The following is a 19,504-nucleotide window of genomic DNA, read 5'->3' as shown; positions in this document are numbered from 1 at the left end:
AGTTGCTGATAATTTCATTCCCTTTGCTGAAGCTTCACAGCTTACAGCTACTTTTTCCCTGCAGAAGTTTTAGTGGAATTGCAGAAACAGAGATCACACAGTGACAAGTTCACCCTTGCTTGCTGCAGTTGCAGGTGCTGCCATTGTGAGAAATGGTTACTCACTTTTCATAGTTTAAAAAGGTTTATTAAACCTTATCAAAAATAAAACAGGAGACTGAATAGAGAAAAAAGGTTACAGGGCCAGGAGCAAAGGATTTTCCCCGCCACGTGCTCTCTCTCACATAATGGAGGTTTTGCCTTTTAACCATTTAACCCCTCCCAAAGTTGTGTCCATTGACCCCTCCTTCGCTCTCCAGTGGCAGAGATCTCTTCCTCAAATCCTGGTTGGATATCAGATATCGCCATAGTGACAAGCCGACCCTCCCAGATGTCCCAACCCCAGCTCTCTCTTGATAACCATGCAAGTGGGTAAAACATAACTATAAATCTATAAAACTTTTCTTAACGTATATACATTATATTTGTCTATTAATTGTGAGAGTCAATCATTGCATTACTCATCTATCACACCATGGTGAAGATGTGATGAAGTGATGCCACACAAGATGCCAGCCCTGCTTACACAAGACTGGCCCCCTTTTCCCCCTCCTATCCCTCTATTATACTGAGCATATTTTTCTACAAAACATCTTGCATCCTCCCTTCTTCCATGTTCAGTTCCTCTGTTAAAAATCCTTTTTTAAATCACTGGAATGCTCTTCCCCTCTGTTCCATAACGGGTCTCGTGCTTTCACAGGTGGTATCCCACCCCTGCATAGTGCAGGGTGTCCTCCTGGCCACTGGGGTTGAGGCTCCCTTGAAGTAGCCCCGAGAGGGACCCGAGCGGGGGCTTCTCTTTCTGTTATTAGGTTACCGAGGTTTCCTCGGTGCTCCTTTTGTGTTCATGGAAATGAGCCTTGCATTGCACAACCTAACATCTAGCACAGTTTAAAGCCTTCATTAATTGTTGTGACTAGTTGAGATGCCTCCTTGGAGGCATTGAATTGTGCAGTAGTTTCATAGCAATTAGCATGTTCCTCTTGACAACAGTATCTGAATTCACCCTAACTATTCTTTTTCTGTTGTAAACCAGTTTTACATTATTTGAGAAAGTGTTTCCTCAACTGGGTGTTTGCTAGCTCAAAGCAGAGGGATTTGCCTGCAGTACTGCAAACTCTGTAGCATAACGTAGTCTTAGTCTTGATTTGCTGTTACAAGAGATTTTCTGTGGATAACAAAAAAAAAAAAAATTGCTGAAAGATAAAATATGTAAATGTTGGTTTTGTCTTTTAAAATTTTAGATAATGAATCTTACCTTCCTGGCTGAAGTGCTGCACCTTGCACTTACTCATATAATTAACAAGCATAACAGAAAAGTTCAGCAGTAATTAGGTAAGTAATGAAGCAGTTGTTCAAGAAGGGTTGCAATTAAAGCCAAACTAGATACGCTACTTGATTTCACAGCCTGTTTACCAATTTGTGGAGAAGAAGCCTGAAGGCAGAGTTTCCCATCAACTGAGAATGGCATCAGCCATCTGGTAGAACCACAGTCCCTTTACTGGCAAAACCAGGGATTTTTCTGTCCATCTTCATTACTGGAACACTCTGTACTACCCCTCTGCATGTGGCATCTTTTACTTACTCAGCATTTCATGAGTCCTTTGGGTATTTTTTAAGGTACATGTTTTTATTTCAGCAAAAGATATATTCTGCCTTGCAGTATAACACTGTTATCCCATGTGGAGCCAGGTGACGACTTGGAAATTTCTCTCTTGTTCTTCATCAGGGTCGTTGCTGTCCTATTATTTCAAAACAGTGACATCAAAAAATGTGCACTTTTTGCATATGCTGAAGAGTTTTTCATGGTATTGATCCATGGCATTTTGTCCTCTTCAGATTTTGGCAATGACTTTTAGTCAACTGAGACCAGACCTGAGCTTGTAGGTGGAGAATACTCCTTCAGTTTATGTCCTTAGGTGACACCAGACTGACACCAGGACTTTCTGAAGAGATGTGACTCATGGCTCTACCATCATTGTTAGGAAAGGCATTAACTTGCTTGTTCTTTTCTCCAGAGCTTCACAGCTATTGCTTACACTTCAAGTTTGCAATGAGTTTGTGCATTATTCTGAAATAATTTGCTTTGCTGGGATCAGAGAAGTGCTAACAGATATGCAAGCCAAACCCATATTGTGACATTTTTTTTTTTGAGTTGGCCATCTGAGAAAAGCAGTTTTACATAATCATATCAGTAAATCTCTCAGCCTTAAATTTTTTTTCTACTTTTTAAAGTTTCTTTTTACATTAGAGAATGCTACCAGGGACTAAGTGCAAGAAATTGTCCTAGTTGCTGTGTGAAAGAGGACAATTTTTTTGTCTTCTGGTTTATACCTTTTTAAACTTCTAGCAGTAGACATGCGGAATATGATTGAGGCTTTTTCCTTCTTGGCAAATAAATAAAGTTTAAAATCAAAATGCAGAACAACTGGAATGGATAGCATCTCAGGAAAGTTTTCTAGAGAATCTGACTTCCCACAATAAATTTCTTCAGTCTAATAGTGATTAGGTGTGTCCTGCAGTCTTTAAATCCTGAGGAACACTCTTGTTTGTGCTGTATTTTTGAATAATTTCAGTTTTCTAGTCTCAGGTTTGAAAAGCTTACAAAAATGCTTTCTTGATGGGCTAAGTAAGACTTCAGTTGGCCTCAGTCAGCTCAATATGTTTGAAAAATCTCTTTTATTTAATCTGTTTCTTACAACACTGCTCAGTTTCTGATAATCCAAGACCAATGCTACAGAATATACAGGAAATAAATAATGAGAAATCCTGCAAGGGCACTTGAATTTGATACAGAAAAGATATTTTGGTGATATAGGATGGTTTGCCAAACTGCAGGTTGCAGACACCTTTAACATTTCAAAGTTTGAAAGATGAGTATCTACAAATCTGTATCCATCCTGCAGTAGAAATGCAGACTTCCCTTAGGTAATTAACCAGAAAGAATTATTATATTGATTGCCGTCATCCTGGACTTAACAACATCTAGCTACCAAAACCCAGTAGCTTCTGCAATGACTTCTACTGATGAAGGTATAATTGCCTTTCCATAATGAATAGTACAGTATTATCTTCATGCAGGAGGTTGCAAAGTGGGTAAGACAGCCCTCCTCCCCATGCTGACAGACTGACATTCTTCCTCTAATTCTGATGGGGCAGATGTCTTTGGTACTGACCAGAAAAACAGCTCTGGTACTGTGAAGGTGGAGGAACTAGTGTGGGTGGTGGTTGATGTGTTTTCCCCTTTCATTGAGAAAAGACACAAGCACACTCAGGATGGAACTAATCAGAGAATTCATTTTCTCATATTAACTCTGTGCAAAGTGGAGCTACAGCCCAGTGCATGAAGGAGCCTGACAACAGGCTGAGATGCCCATCAGATGCCAAGGCCATGGCTATATATATTTGGTCTTCTTAGACAAATTTCTTACTGTGCTATTGTCCATATGTGGTGTTCTCAGCCAGTGAGAGCCTGCTTGGGCTGAGCCATCAGGTCATGGTGCCCCTGAGGTTGGAAGTTCCTAGTCCCAGGTAGTGTTTGCTGTCCTAAGCAAGTCATGCAGCTGTTAGTGCCTTGCATTTCCTATGTGACTCTGCAGACTAATGCAATTCTTGCACTTTACCCTGTAAATGGTCATTTTTAAGGTTTGTTGTGCTGTATTAACTGCTAATATCTTTCTGTCCTGTGGAGTAACTGCACTGCTGTTCTTATTTTCAACTGTGAATCATGCTGAAAGTATCTCCTTTGGAAGAAGTCAGTAGAAAATCTCCTGCACAGACTTGTCTTGGCAGTGGCAAGAATCTGTCTTAATTTTTGCTAAAAATATATATATATATTAAATAACTGTCATGAAGGGAAGCTACCAATGAAGAAAGAAAACAAAAACTAAAATTTATTTCCACATGTCTGTAAGCTGCTCTGTGAGCATGCAGAGGTTAGCCATGACTGCTGGCAACTTGACCCCAACTTTCCAGAGGGTTATCACTGTGGTTTGTAGTAGGCCATGTGAGAAATTTCTCCCTTAGTCCAGACTTGCAGGACACTTTCCACATCTGTGGTCTCAAGCTGGTGAAAATGTGCTGGTAAGATTGTGGAGAGAGGTAATCTTCTCAGTGGCTAGCCCTCTATGCACAGAAACATCAAATGAGTCAGTAGAGTGCTAAAAATAACCAATGGTGATGTCTGAAGATCTTGGAAAGTAGGTCAATGATGCTCACATGTAAGAATTATGGATGCTGCTGACAAGGATCAAGGGAAATCTTCACAGATACTGAAGTGCAAGAGAGAGCGTGCAGCGGATCATAGTGTTTTATCCAATGATTCTTGTGTGTAGTGAAGGCGAGTCACATGTGGACTTAACCTTAAGCATGTTCTGAAGTATTTTGTTAAAAGAAGTCTGGCTTCTTTTCAACAGTGTGGGTTTTTAATCTCTCCTCTTTTCCTGGAGCAGAAATAGGAAGAAATACAATCTCTTGGTAGTTCTTCTTTATTTAGCACAGAGGAATGCAGAGCAACGAAGAGAAACGAAATTTTTGTTGAAGTGAGCCGTTCAGGTCACAGTCTCTACTACCTCCCTTGTGCTTAATTTTATTTTGCAGTGTGTTGTCTAGATTTGTATCTTGTGGAATAGGCATGGCCTTTTTGTGTATTAGCATGTATTGTGTATTGAAATGTATTAGCAGACAAAAAGTAAAACCAGAAAAACTTTTTAAAGATATCTCACTTGATTAATCTGCTTTCTGTCTAAAAGATGTTCAGTTGAAAAGTAAATCAGGTTGGTGTTGTGATGTACAGATAATAATTTCTTGTGTCTGCTCTTGGTCTTCTTCATTGCATGTGACAAGAGGAGCCCAAACAGAATAAGGCAATTTTTGGATGCTTTACTTGCCACTCATTTAACATGAGTTGATGGCTGTTTGGGTTATTAATTTGTTTGTATAAACAGATAAGAAATTGCATCTCATTGCAGGAAAGCTTAAAACCCCATATAAATGTAGTTTTCATTTGTAAATACAACCTAATGAAAGAAAAAAGAAAATTAAGAAAATATTAAGTAAACATCATGAAAAAAATCAGAACCAGGTGAAGATAGTTGAATGACATGCAATATAAAGGTCATTTTGCATATAACATAACAATGTGGATAAATCCATGAGAAAACCACAACAGAAGATAAATACATATACTCAGATTTTTCATATTTTTCTAAAATAAACATGTTTTAATGAATAATTGAAAACTAGTTCTTTAGGATTTGTCCACAAAGAGAGACAACATTTCAGAAACATTCAGTTGTTTATTTAATAACTGCAACAATTCAGGTTAAGAATCAAGAAAATTGTTCACATATAATGAAATATTTAAATAAGTTAGGAGCAAAGGGCTCAGTCCTGTATTTGTTTAGCTTTAAAATATATATAATGCCATTGAGATCATCACCTTAAATAAAACCACTGAGGAGAACTCAAAATCAAAAGTAGCATAAGCTCACAAAAATAGAGTAAATGAACAGAAGAAAAAAGCACACAAGCTTGTCAAATTGAGAAGGAAGAAAATCAACTTACAGTCAATGTGAATGAGCTAATGGATAAAGCAGAATTACTGTTTAGAAAAAAAAAAATTATTAAAGAGCTTACCACAATAATATGATATATCTGAACCCTCTGGATCATTAGTGGACACAGAACAAATATTTACTATGAATTACTGCAGTTCAAGAGAAATTATCTCCAGGTAAAACTGCTTCCAGAAACATGTGAGGTAGGAAGGAAAAAGTAATGTACAAATCCTGTTTAGACACTGTTGATATATATGTGCATATTTAAAATGAAAGTACCTGTGTACTCATAATCATATGATCTTTTAGGGAGCATATAAAGTACCTGTGAAAATCTGTCTTTATTTTGCTTATTTTTATGATTGTTCTAAGCCAGCCATTGAGATGATTGAGTTTCACCTGAGGTGTGAATATATATTTGATCTTAGAACCAAGCTGGATGAATAAGCATTTGTACATACTTATGTATGTCAATTTTAATCAAACATACCTGAGTTGCTTCAAGTGTTCTTTCTTTCCTCAGTTCCTCAGTATTCAGAGGAATGTCAATGATTTTAAATCCATTTAATCACTTTTTAAATAAAACTGTGACAGTGAAATCAAACTTACAGGATGGAGCTTGGGTTTTGTGCACCTAGTATGTAGTGTGAGGCGGTTAGTTGTGGCTGCAGAATACACAATTTCATTTGATTTTATTTAGAGATGACACCTCTGAGGAGAATAGCAAGTTTGATATGAGAATTACATTCAAGGTCCATGTTATATTATTTAAGTATCACTATACATTTAAATTAGCATTGACGGTTTTTGTGGTGAATGCTCCCTGAGTATAGGTTGTAGCTGAAGCCAATTTTTTTTTTTTCTTTTTATTTTTCTTTTAATGACCTAAAACCGTGTGTCTTCTGGGTTAAACCAGTTGAAAGCCCTGAGTAGAGGAGCAAAGTCAGCACCTCAGCATAAGCTGGGGGCTGTGGTGGTCCGAAAAGCCGGTTGGAAAAGGTTAGACACCATTGGGCCAGTCACGCTGAAAAGGCCAATCCCAAAATTCCCCTATGAGCTTAGTGCCAAAGGAAGCACTCGCTCATGCTTTAAATTTGCTTAAGATCTGCAATATGGACCCACATAACCTGTTTATTACAATTAAATGCTAATTCTATCTTTGCTGCCTACCACACAAAGCAAACATCAAGTCAAATGGACTGTTTAAAACATAATCCTCACTGCAATTGTATTTATTTTAATGTTACAAAACTGTATAACTACTGTTTCATTTTTTAAATTTTTAATTGTCATATTTCTCTTTATCTTTTCTTTCTAACGAAAAAAGAGTGAGGTGCAGTATTGCATTTTATTTAAATGGTATGCTCTGTCTCACCCCTCCAAAATGTATGGTATATCTGAAGCCTGCGGTCCTGCCCTGAACCATCCTGTATCTGTAATCCAATTAGCACAAGTCTGCTTCCATGCGCACTTTCAATCTCCCTCTTAAACTGCTGGCGAGACCAGTTGCTCTTAGCCTTTTTCCCCTCTCTTAGCCTTCCTCCCCTCTTGTCCCTTCCCTCCCCTCGGCTCCCCCTCCTTCCCCTTTCCCCCCTTTTCCCTCAGTAACCGTGCTGCTCCCGGGGATGGGACCCCCAATAAACCCTCTTCTAATCATCACCCTCAGAAGCCGTGTGGAGTCTCCTTGCCTGCTGCTGCTGCCAGCCAACTCACAGCCTAGGGGGCCCTCCGGGGACACCCCGGGGTGCCACCCCCCCAAAACGAACCACAACACAGCATGTTTTCTCTTTTCTAGTATTTAGCTCAGGTTTTTTTACCAACTCGGAATCCTTAGTTGTTGCTTTAAGAAAAGAGGAAATTATGGAAAAAGGGAAGAGGAAATGAACTCTGTCTGATCACTCAACCCTAAAGAAGCTTATGGCTGGTAAAGAATAGTACGTCTTTTATGTCTTTCACCCTTTTGTGGTTTATTTTTTACAGGGTGGGGGTGGTGTTTGTGTGTTTGTTTTTGTCAAATTTCATGGATCCCAGTCTAGAAATTTCAAAGAGGCTGTGCATTTCGCATGGTCCTAAACTGTGATGATCAATCAGTGCAAGGAGAAGCATGTCAACCACCAACTTAATAGTTGCCAGAGGTTTGAATGTATTTTATGTTGGAAGTGACAGGAATGCCACAGCTTAAAAGCCTTCTGTATGGCAAAGAGGCATTTCCTATGTGAAGTGATACTCAAATTCTAGTCCCAGATCATGGGGCAACCATCTCCAAAACAGGATTAAAATAAAACTTTTTTTTTCTGTCAAAGAGACTAAATCCATGGCATTAAATTCAACATACAAGGTTTATACTTGTAAAATGAACAGTAACAACAATGAAAGCAATCTGTAGTAAGCAATTAATCACTGAAGGGTTTTCCTCAAGCTTTGTGATAAAGACTAGCTGCCTAAAATTTCCACTGCTTTATGGAACCCTAATGATTGAAAAGTGAGTATAAGGGATTTAGTGAGATTCAGGACAACAGCAAATTTTTTTTGAGGTTTAAAATGTTCAGTGAAAAACAACATGTAAAGCTTTATTTGTTGTGGAAAAGTGCATTCAGTTGGAGTTGTCTACTCTGAGCAACCTTCCTAAAACCCCTTAAGCCATATTGGTGAGATAATGAAGTTCTTACAGAAGTGGGAACATATTTTAATAATAAAAATGTTATTTTATTGCTGAAAATATTTTAAACATAATCTGTTACATTAATCAAAATAATTTGGTAATTTGGTATAGAAAAAGGTTGTAATCTATTTTCCAGTGCTTGAGGGTAGACTAGATTAAATTTATTCAAAACAAAAATAATTTATTTGTGTATATGAAAATGAATTTAAAAACTTTCAATCAAACTAACTTTGAGTCTTGAACCTGGAAAGCAAAGTCAGACAAGAAGTAACACTAATTGCTGGGTGCTATGAGGAGAGTTGAGAACAAATGTGGTTCCAGAGCATCTGCATTCATTTTGTTACCAGGATATTTTTAATGTGTTTTTAATTAACATGACCAGGGTATGGGGACCTGTAGCAAATATTAATGACCTGGAAGGGTGAGGGCCAGCACCTCATGGCCATGGTGACAAGGCTTAGCAGGGTGTCTGGGCAGGTGCCAAGGCATCCCATGGGTGAGGTGAGAGATGCCTGGGCAGGCAGAGCTCTGGGCTGGGCAGGGGAGTTTGCACAGCACAGGCACAGCCTTAGGCAAGGACCAAGGCCTAGGATGAAAGCCCATACTGAGGTTTCTTTCAGTTTAGCTGTTTCCACTCAGTCTGATCCAAGCCTACAGGTGCCTTGTACCAGGGATTGCCTAAGGGTCTGTTGGTGGCCCAAGGGCCACCATAGCCTACATATGTCTGAGTGTGGGGTCATCCAGTAACAAAAAAAGTGAAGGATTCATAAGAGGTGTGCTGAGAGCACCTCAATTAGCAGGTCAAGATCCCAACCCAGCCATAAGGTTTTGTCAGGGACACCGCAATTAAGAAAACAAAGGTCAGCCAAAAAACAAGGCCAGTCTGCCGCCATGAAGAGATATAATGGGAAGATAAAAAACTGGAAATAAGGCACCCCTTTATGGAGAAGGAGCAGTGAGGAAATAATATTGATTGGCAGAGGTGAGACACAGAGAAGAGAGGGAGAATCACAATTGCTATTCCTGAAGGGGACATGTATCCAAAAATAACTTGTGAAGAGCCCTGAAGAGGTGGCGAGGATTTGATAACTGTACACCTTGTCCTCCTACACAGCAAGTAATCATGGCCAGATACCTTGAAGACATCTGAGCCGTGCTCAAATGCCAAACTTGGGCCTGTGCATCTTAGTCCTTGCAGAAACAACAGTGTCAGTGGGTGAAATCAGCCCTGCTTTGAAATACACTTGCCCTCTGCCTCCTCCAATACAGTCTGGAACTGAGATTTACTACACTGATACCTTTGTGTTGCAGCATTACTCATGTTCCTCCAGCTGTGTGAATGGAAAAAGCTGTGTGATGTCTGCAGAGCTCATGTCTGAGACATGATGAGTGCTTTGTGTTTGTGCTGGGATTTAACTCCAGCCAGTAGCTGAGCCCCACACATCCACTTGCTCACTTCCCCCATTGTGGGATGAGAATCAGAAGAGTGAGCAAAACAATGGGCCAAAATAAAGAGACTTTAATAGATAAAGCAAAAACCATGCACACAAGCAAAGTCAAACAAGGAATTCATTCACCACTTCCCATGGGCAGGTGGATGTTTAGCTACCTCCAGGAAAGCAGGGCTACTCTATCCAGGCAAAACCAGGACAGTTTGAAAGCATAGCCACTGCAGATTTGGAAAAATCTGCAATTAATTTTCACTCTGGCATGGCTAGGCCATAAAAGCAAAGAGAGGACAGCAGAAATTTCTGCCTGTTTTAGTCACCCAAGATACATTACCTGTCTTCAATGATAGTGGAAATGATAATGGATAATTGAGAGATTCATCTTGACAATATTTTGGACAGTGATAACAAAATTAATATTAGAAGCTAGTTCCAAGGTAGGTTTTTGGGGCTTTTTATTCCCAAGAAAATACATCAAAAACATCAATCCATCTGAGATGGAAAATTATTCATAAAAGTAAGAAAACATGCTGATACATTCTAGCAATCTGGAAGTTAAACAGCCTTACCTGATTTGGAAACTGTGTACATTCTCCCATTCATGTACTCCTAGAAAGCAAACATCTTATCCGTGGAGATACAAAGGAGTGTCCTTAACTGAGCTCTTCATAGAATCTTCTGTGAAACAGCCAGTTTTTAATCAAACTTGCTTAGGAAGGAATATTTCTGACAAAGCTCTGAGAGCTTTGAGCCTCATCTAAGCTCTGCAAATTTCTGGAACTGATCGCACTGTCCTAAATCAATGGAATTTAAGCAAACCCTGAATGTTGCTCAGGTGCCATAGGACAGCCACATGCTCTGAACAAAGAAATATTTATCCCAATAGAGAGTAGCAAGTACTGTTTTTCTGCAAAGCAAGGAAACTGGGGACAAAAACCTTTGTAACATAAATCTTTGCCCTTTGTGATTGTGGGATTTAGATTCTATATGGAGCATATTCCATAACCTCAGCAACTGCCACACAGATTATATAAATATTCTTCTTCAATTAATGGAAGAAGTACTGCAATAAGGGACACAAACAAAGCTATGTATTCAAAAATGCTAAACCCAAAACCATGAATTTGTGTAGAAGGAAAATTTTGCCACACCCTTAGAGGGAAACTACTGAGAATCACTAATTCTACTTTGGTGCAGAATTTTCTTATCTTCTTGGCATACTTTACAGATGCAAGAGCAAAATATGATGATGAAGTGAGTTAATTATCTTTAAATTGTAGTGTACAGTGTCATGATGTTATGGTAGGAGTGTGATGCAGGGTTATGTTTCATTTCTGTTTGTCATCACATTAAATTGGCTGAGTTGGGAATTGCAATAAGGGCATTAGCATTCACAACCATTACTGCCTTGAACACTGTCCAGTTTTTTCACTTCCGTCTCTCTCTCCCCACTCGTTCAGTAATTCTGCTTTTGCTTTTCTGAATGCAAAATAGATTCTATTGGATTTCCTCCCCTCTCCTGACTGCTTTTGCTGGGAACTGCTGTAGAGAGGAAAATTGCCTTTAAGTTCTCCACCTTCTTTCAGACTTGTCGTTATGGGTGTCCAGTTGTTTTTTGCACCTTTGAGTTTTGTTCATTTTCTATATTGGTGAGCTGTAAAAGCCCTTACAAACAACAAAAGCTTGAGCACTTCAATTTTCGCTTATTATTTGCATATGTTGGAGAATCTGGGCACTCAATCTTAGAAATTAATAATTTTACTTCCACAAATGCATATACTAACAGGGATGAGAGAAAAGTCAGGGGTTTCAACACATCTAGGATTGGACTAACAAAAAAAAAATTGGCCTGGGAAATTATTCAGAAAGGTTGAAACATGTTACTTAAAATTTTTATAATATATGTATCAAACTTGTTTTCCATTTCAAGCGTGGATTTTATTCTCATTTTCCAGTGGTAGTGACATAGAATGGATAGAAAACCCACACTGAGGTTGGTAGACCTCTGAATTGGACTTATCGGAAGGTGAGTGAGCCTTGAGTTGCACAGAGACTAATGGAAGGAACCTTCTGGTTTCATCCAGCTCTACCTCCTGCCAAGGGCATGATGAGCTGGGTCAGCTTGTCATGATATCGTCCTGTTGGTCCCTAAGCTCAAAGACATTGACTTTGCAGCTTCTCAGAGTAACTTTGCCAACAGGTGACCACATCTGATGGGGAAAAGTGTTTGTTAAGATCCAAATGGGATATCTCTTGTTACAACTTGCGTCTGTTTCCTGTAGCACTGTTTTGCCTCTTGTGTTTTGCTGTGTAGGTCCAGGCAGGTTTCTCTGTCTGCTCTGCAGACTACTACCAGTTTGTTGAAAACAGCGATAAGATCTCTCCTCAGATCTTATAGATAGGAAAACAGATTTCTGTTTTCCTCCTCTTATGGCTGAACAAGCCCCGTGTCTCACTTCTTACACTTGTGTGAGCCAGGACTCCAGTGGTCCCATGTTACTGGTCTTCTCCTGGTCTCATTCCAGTTTGACAATGTCTGTCTGTCTTCTGGAGATTCCAAAACTGGACATGGTACTCCACTTGTGGTCTAATGAGTGCCAAATAGAAAAGAAGGAGGACAAAATTATTTAAGATGCTGGGTCAAGTCTTGCTAATGCAGCTTGGTACGGGGTTATTGATGTCAATCTCGAGGGCTCACAGCTAAACCACAATGGCCATATGTGCCAGAGAAGACAAAAAGATGGTCAGGGTAACTAAAACCTGTCAGTGCAACTGGAGACTGACAGTTGTGTACCATCCCCATAGACCTCAAAAGTTGTCCTGAGTAAACCTGATGAAGATTTGCCATTGGTCCAGACCCACCACTAGCTACCAAAAATTAAGGTATCATTTCTAGGTCTTCCAAATAGGTGGATTGAATCACTCCCCCAAAATGTTTTTGTCCGTGTGCAGACATCAGGGGAGAGGCTTAGACACTAAGTTGAAGTTTTGCTTTTAGGCAGCTAAATTCAGATGAGCTGACAATTCACATAGAATCACACCATCAGATGGTACTCTTACACCCTTGGAGTAGAAAACAAATGTTTACAGTTTCACTTCAATGTAGAAATTTCTTCCTCAGCTTCAAGCCTCAAGGTCGTATCTTCAGACTGACTCATTGCAAGTCATGATTGTGTTTTGCCTGTGTTGAGGCATGGTAGAGTTTTTCTCATTCACTGATGTGGTTTCCTGTGCTTTGGATAGGCTTTTAGAAGTCTCAGCAGTTATTCTTCAGGGGTTTTCCAGCTGAATGTATGTAAAACATGGCTTGCTACTTTACCGGAAAATGTTCCATTTTGAATGAGATTTTGCAACTATTAAACACTGGTAAAGGTAGTGTGTCTAGGATGCTAGAGGCTCTAATCAGATGCTATCCTATATCTACCTAACTTGCTTTTGGATGTATGGTTTGAAAACCACTGGTGAAAGAAAAGTTCGGTGAAAAGCACAACTTGCTAAGCAAGGCTAGATGGCAGGGTTGAAGGAGAAGGAATATCATCTTCTGGAGTATTTTAGCATTGTTTTTGTCCTGAAAGCAAATCCAGGAGACTCTGACTTTAGCTGAAATTGAAAAATCAGGGCTATGACAGTCTTACATCATGCACATGATCTGTAAAGTCAAAACAGTCTTAAGCTTGAAGCGATGCATCAGACTATGCAGAAAGAAAAGGACTATTTCCACAAGTATCTCTTCAATGTTTTGCTTATAAATGTCTTCACTGTTACCCTGGGCTTCAAAATCTCAGATTTTCTTAGCAGCTTTCTTTCTCAGATGTTGACTTTACTTCTGTAAAACTACTTCTCTGTTTTCATGAAGTGCTGAAAAGACAATTTAATCAGCAGATCAGGAATTGCTCTAGAAGCACCAGCAAATGAGACTCTAACCATAACCACCTATGACAGAGAGAGATTGTACTTGATTCCATTAACAGCTATTATGAAATTTGGGAAAGAAGGAAAGGGAATGACAGATGGTTAACAACTTTGTAGAGGGTGTTGATGTGAATGAGTTTCTTCCTAAACTTTGTGGAGAAGGGGGGCCACTGTCACAAAATCACTCTGAGGCTGCAGGGTGCTGGCAGTCCTCACCAGTGTCCTGCTGCTGGGGAAGGACATTTCTGTTGTGCAAACACCATGAGTGGCTGGCACCAGCCCTGACCCCTCTGATTTCCAGAAGAGCACAGCTTTTCTTTCTGGAGAACCTGGGAATGGCATCACACCAGCCAGCACAGAGAGTTGTAAGACTTACTACACCCAAGCCTAGTTGCTTTCTAGCTCTCTTGAAATCACATTTAACAGAAGAAAAGATGAAAGCAAATGTAAATGAGAACTTGTTTACATAGCACAAATGTCAGTGATGCAATTACAATGAATTTAGAGAGAGAACTAAGAAGAAAACTCTTCTTTTATCCACCCATACTTTAATGAACTTAAACAGGAATTTCTCTGTTCAGGGAAAAAACATTTAACCTAATTTGTTGCCTGGGATCCTTTCTGGATATAATGTTTACACCTAATTTATTCTCTGTGGCTTCATTTAAATATAGTTTAATCAAAATGCTGATTTCAATCTTTTCCCAAGGGTTTGTCACCCATCTGCCATCTCACTTTCAGAAATACTTTGTTTCATGTAGCCATGCCCAAAACCCATATTTTCTTCCTAGATGACAAACTTTTTCTCCTAGAAGACTTTCTTCACCATAAAGAAACCCCAGATTTACTCTAAGCAAAATACTCTTGTTGGCTTGATACCGTTGTATTCACAGCTCAAGGTAAAAAACTTTTTTCATGCTGAAAATCACATTTGCATCAATGCTAAGGTTTGCCTCCAACTCTGCAAGCCTATTTCAAATAAACTGGTAGAGACAGTTGTGTGTACATGCAGCACATTTAGTGCTTGTTTTTGACTGGTGTGGCTGTCAGCCATGTGGTGTGGCAATGCATTATTGCCCTGCCCTTGGGAGACCTATCATGTGATTTAATAAACATTCAGATTTAAGTACAACATTCTAGTAAACACGGTGTCTCCCAGAGACCACCAGAAAGAGATGAATATAGAGAGTGATTTAGTTGTTTTGGGGTTGGGGGTTTTTTGTGTGTTTTGGTTTTTTTTATCTTTTTTTTCTTTTTTTTCCCCTGATTACACAATTTTCATGGAAATAAACTCATTGTTAGTTTAGCATTAATCTGTTCCTGGTACTTATTGTTTATTTGCTTCAGATGATCAGTCACAATATTTTATTTGCAGACTTAATTATCTCCATAGCAACTAATTGTGATTTATTAACAATACTAGTAGTAATTGAAACAGAGAGGTAGGAGAAACATACTATGTACCAAACATGCTGATAAAATAATTTCCAAATAAAACATCTTTCAAATTATTTTTAGGAAACAATGGGTGAACTTAAGGCAGCAACTCTACAGGGAGATGGGAGCTTTTCTAGACTTTTCCTGTACAACAAAATGTGTTTAGATATTTGTACAAAATCTGTGTTATGCAGCGACTGATCCAAAACTCATTGAAAATTTTGATTTTGGGAGTCTTGGGATTAAGCCCTTGTTTAAGTAATTTCTGAATATATTGTCAAGCAATCTTTCAGATTTTGCATATTTCATGTGAGAACAATTAAATTGAAAATAAACTAATTAGAATTTAGTCTGCTGTTGCAGTGAGGATCAAGAAATGAAGGATTAAGATTAAGGATTGTGTTTGACTGTGGAATTTATTCAATAGTCCTAAACTTACCAAGGAACAGATTTCTTTCCCACATTGAATAATCAGCCTTTAGTAATTTAAAGAATTTACTCCTAGAGCCCACAAATCCAGGCTCGTACATTTTCTTTAGAGAGGAAGAAGGCTGAGCTAACCAGGATTGGATTTTTACACGTAAATCCCAGGGATTACAGGAGCACTTCCTGTCTCTGTGCTTTACACCACTCTCCCAAGTAAGCCTACAGAGTGGGGCAGAAAGCCTAGAAAACAGTTCAACAGTCACCTTGAAATGTTTTTTCCTGCTTATGTCTTCGTTGTGGGCTAGAACAAGTCTTCTGGGGCCCCTGTAGAGGAAAGTATAAAGTTCCTGAGAACACAGACATGCCAGAAAGGCTAAGATAAATCTGCCCCTGAGTTTGCAGGTCTTGTCTGCTCAAGAAGGCTGCTGCTCTGATGCAGCCCCTTCTCCTTGGGGTACTCAGCAGGCTTTCTTAGCAGTAATAGGGCAAAGCATGTGGGACTGCTGCTATGTAATGCTCCCAATGTGAAAGGCTTGCTCTGCCTCACCTTGAGGAGTCGCCACTGTGGCATCTGGCAGGGCCGTGCCAGCACTGAGATCCCTGACACTTGGATGGGGAAAAAGACTTCAAACAAGCAAAAACACCGAAGCCAAACCAAACACCCCAAGAGGAATTAGTGACATTTGTAGCAGTGAATACCCATGCAAGTGACTCTGAGCAATAAGATGCTACAATAAATATTTACTCCATATAGAAATATATATCTATATCATATCCTCTTCTCATAGCTTGCCCCAAGAAGTCCCGTGGATCTTTTGTGTTATGACAAGGTCAAAGACTCAACCAAGTGGCAGAGCATGGCTTCTTTTCCAGGCTGCTGTTTTAACACACAGGAGAGGGAACCTGTCCAGAGATTAGTTTGCCAGCCTGGAACTTGGAAAATTTGGTTCAGTTTTATCTTCTGCAGCTGATTACTTATGAGACCTGAGGGAAATATTTTTGTGTCAGATCCTTCAAGGTATAATGCCCATTTGTTTTCCATGGAAATTGGTTAAGGTTAGATGCTAAGTACCTTGACGTTCTCTGCACTTGTCAGAATAGAATTCCTGCTCATTATGAACCAAGAGGATCCTCAACTTCATCTTCCATGAATTTTAAGAAAGGAATATTTATTTGTCTTGTGTACCTTCAGTCTAGGAAAGAACTGAAATTGTTCCTTTGCCTTGTGCTGAATCAATCACAGGAAATAAATAGTGGTGTCAAACTGCCTCTTAAAGGACATTTGGTACTTTTTTTCATCTTACAGACATGAGCAGTTTTTGGGAAAGTGACAGATTGATACAGACTGGTCAGCATAGGATCCAGGCATGCAAAAGGATAGCACAGTCCAATGGTAGCAAATAAAACAAGTGAGTTCTCAGAGTTCATTTTTGTAAGAATTTTCAGCATCAAGCTAATAGAATCTGCTAATAGCAGACAGGCAGTTGTTCTGATGAAGAAATCCTGATTTAACCATTTTGCTGCTATTAACCTTAATGCTCTTTGTGTTCAGAATTGATCAGACTCTGGCCTTCAAGGGGGGCTGTGGGACAGGAATACTCAGTTACACCTTTTGTCAGCAAGACTGTGAGTAGAGAGAGAAATGAGTAGACCACAAGACTCATCATGATGTGATAAAAATCTGTACAGAAAAGAAAAATGAATCTGTGCAGACCTTACCAGACTGCCTTAACATTGTACACATTCAATATTCAGAATTAGCCTGTGAATAATTTATGCAAACATATTCCAGTGGTACAACCGTTTCAGTGGGTATTTGCTATTTTGGGACTTGTGGCTGGTCAGCTATTTCCATATAAAAATTACCAGTTTCTGCATGCATGATTCTTACATGTGGCTCTTTAGGTGAATATATTTAACTATTTGCTGAGCTTTCCCTGTGCGCAAATAAATTTCATTTTCAGCAGTGTAAAGGAAAAAAAAAAAGAGAGAGAACTAAAGGCAAGCAGAGATAAGGGATTGCCAATATTTGAGGGGGAACATAAGTACCAATGAAATGAAATTTACAGAAATTTTCAGTGTTATGATACTCCAGTTGTAAAAACTGCATTTCCAAGGGTTTAGGAGCCTACCCCTAAAAGCTATACCCCAGATCAATTTAGGGAGTGCCTGGAGAGGTCCCTGGAGCCTTGGGCAGCTCTGAATCAAAAACTCATAGGACAGCTGGGGTGAAAGGGACTTTTAAGGATCATTTCATCCGACCCTCTGCAATGAACAGGAACATCTTCATCTAGACCGGGCTGCTCAGAACCCCCTCCAGTCTGACCTTGCATGTTTCCAGGGAGCAGCCCAGCAAGACTTGGTCTCTTGCCCTTGCCAGCCCAAGAAGCAGAAAGCCATGGTGTGAAGTCCAAACTCTGGGTCTCTGCACTGCAGCACAGAGCCCACTTGGCTGCAGAGATGAAAATAATGATGGTTTATTGTGATTTATGGAAACTTGTGAAAAATATATTGATTTTTCCTGCTTCCTTCCTTTCCATATATTATTCTGTCCTTGCTCTTGCTTAGATGTATCCATCTTGGGAAGGAAAAAAAACTTGAAAAAACTCCCAAAATACCAACACATCATATGGGCATAGCTTCTCGTTTCTGTGCTCTATCATGTCCAGTTGCCATCCCTGCAGCTTGGAGACTTCTGTGGTGCAATTCTTTGCCATGAAGCACGCAGACAACAAAGCTCCCGGTGCTCAGGGAGTGGCATGCAGGGCTGCACAGGAAGAAAAGAGGCATTAATAAGGCCAGGGAATTTTCAGTTTTCTATGGATGTGAATTTAGCTGTCTTCCCTCCTGCTGAGCGAATGATAATGAGGCAATCGATCATAAACAGGTGCAACGAGGAGCTGCTCTGGGCACAGCAAATCTTCGCACTCCAGCACCCTGCTCGGCGTCTGCATCTTGGTATCATCCAGAAGGAGTGACAGAATAATAATTCTCATCTCATGTTAAGGTAGAAACTTGTTAAATTCAGAACCTTCTGGAATTAATGCCTTTTTTTTCATAGGTTCTTTGCATTTGCCAAGCTTCATTTCAGGAATTCCTCGAGCAAGAAAATGCACCTTTAAGTTCATTTAATTCATTTGTGTAATGAATTATTATTCATTATCTGAAGCTTTAATGGCTTTATAAACCTTTAAATACTTAGAGGTTTTGTAGATTTCTATTTTTTTTTTAATATTTTATATTTTAAATTAACTTTTTAAAATTTATTGTGTCCACCTTTATTCTGACCAGGTGCTGTGGTCTTTACCACCTTGCTTTGGAAAGCTAGAGCAGAAAACCCACACATGCACATGTGCACAGCTTTTTATAATCCTAGTTTATTTAACCCATGAACAAAAAGATAACACTTGATGGATAGTTTCAGTAGAGCAGCATTCCTTTTCCACAGAAGGGGAGAGAGGATCTGCCGTATATAAGTATTGATTAGGCACAATGCTGTTATTCCTGCGGTGGGGGGATGGCACAGTGCAAGGCACCTCCTCCTACCCTCCACTTCCTGCAATCACCATTTTGCAGAGGGTTTTTTTTTTTTTGTATTCCTCCTTTTTTTTTATTATTTCATTTTTTTCTCTACATATGAGATGGTTTATATCTGTTCAATATAAGTTCTTTGTTCCCTTTTTTTACAACTTCTTTGTTGCACCCTGAAGCAAACCCTGCCCAGCTCTCAGGTTGCAGTCCTTCACTGACCATTCTCAACAATTCATGTTTGTGCTTTTCCCTCTGAAGTCATTCTCTGCCTGCAATTTCAAGGCCTTTGCTGTCACTCTATGAGCATATTCTCAGGGACCCCCTGTGAAATCCCACCTAAGAACACCTAAAAAGAAAAGACACAATGCCTCATATTCATTTGTGTCTCAATCCAGGAAACTTCTGCTCAGCTTTAAATATATGCTGAAACAA

At 39.4% G+C, this 19,504-nt stretch overlaps 2 long non-coding RNA genes across 2 annotated transcripts in view; both read left to right on the top strand.

Moving 5' to 3' along the window:
• Positions 1-19,504, top strand: part of LOC135300867 (uncharacterized) — a 159,613-nt gene that overhangs the window by 104,084 nt on the left and 36,025 nt on the right. The gene's annotated exons all lie outside the window — the stretch shown is intronic.
• The window catches only part of LOC135301384 (uncharacterized), a 35,477-nt gene that overhangs the window by 6,626 nt on the left and 9,347 nt on the right, over positions 1-19,504 (top strand). The window contains exon 3 of the long non-coding RNA XR_010363148.1: positions 18,429-18,548. This is a non-coding gene — a long non-coding RNA (uncharacterized LOC135301384). The remainder of the gene's footprint in view (positions 1-18,428; positions 18,549-19,504) is intronic.

The sequence above is a fragment of the Passer domesticus genome, chromosome 5 (assembly GCF_036417665.1).
Source record: "Passer domesticus isolate bPasDom1 chromosome 5, bPasDom1.hap1, whole genome shotgun sequence".
NCBI classification, from domain to species: Eukaryota; Metazoa; Chordata; class Aves; order Passeriformes; family Passeridae; genus Passer; species Passer domesticus.
This window is presented reverse-complemented; position numbering and strand designations above follow the sequence as displayed.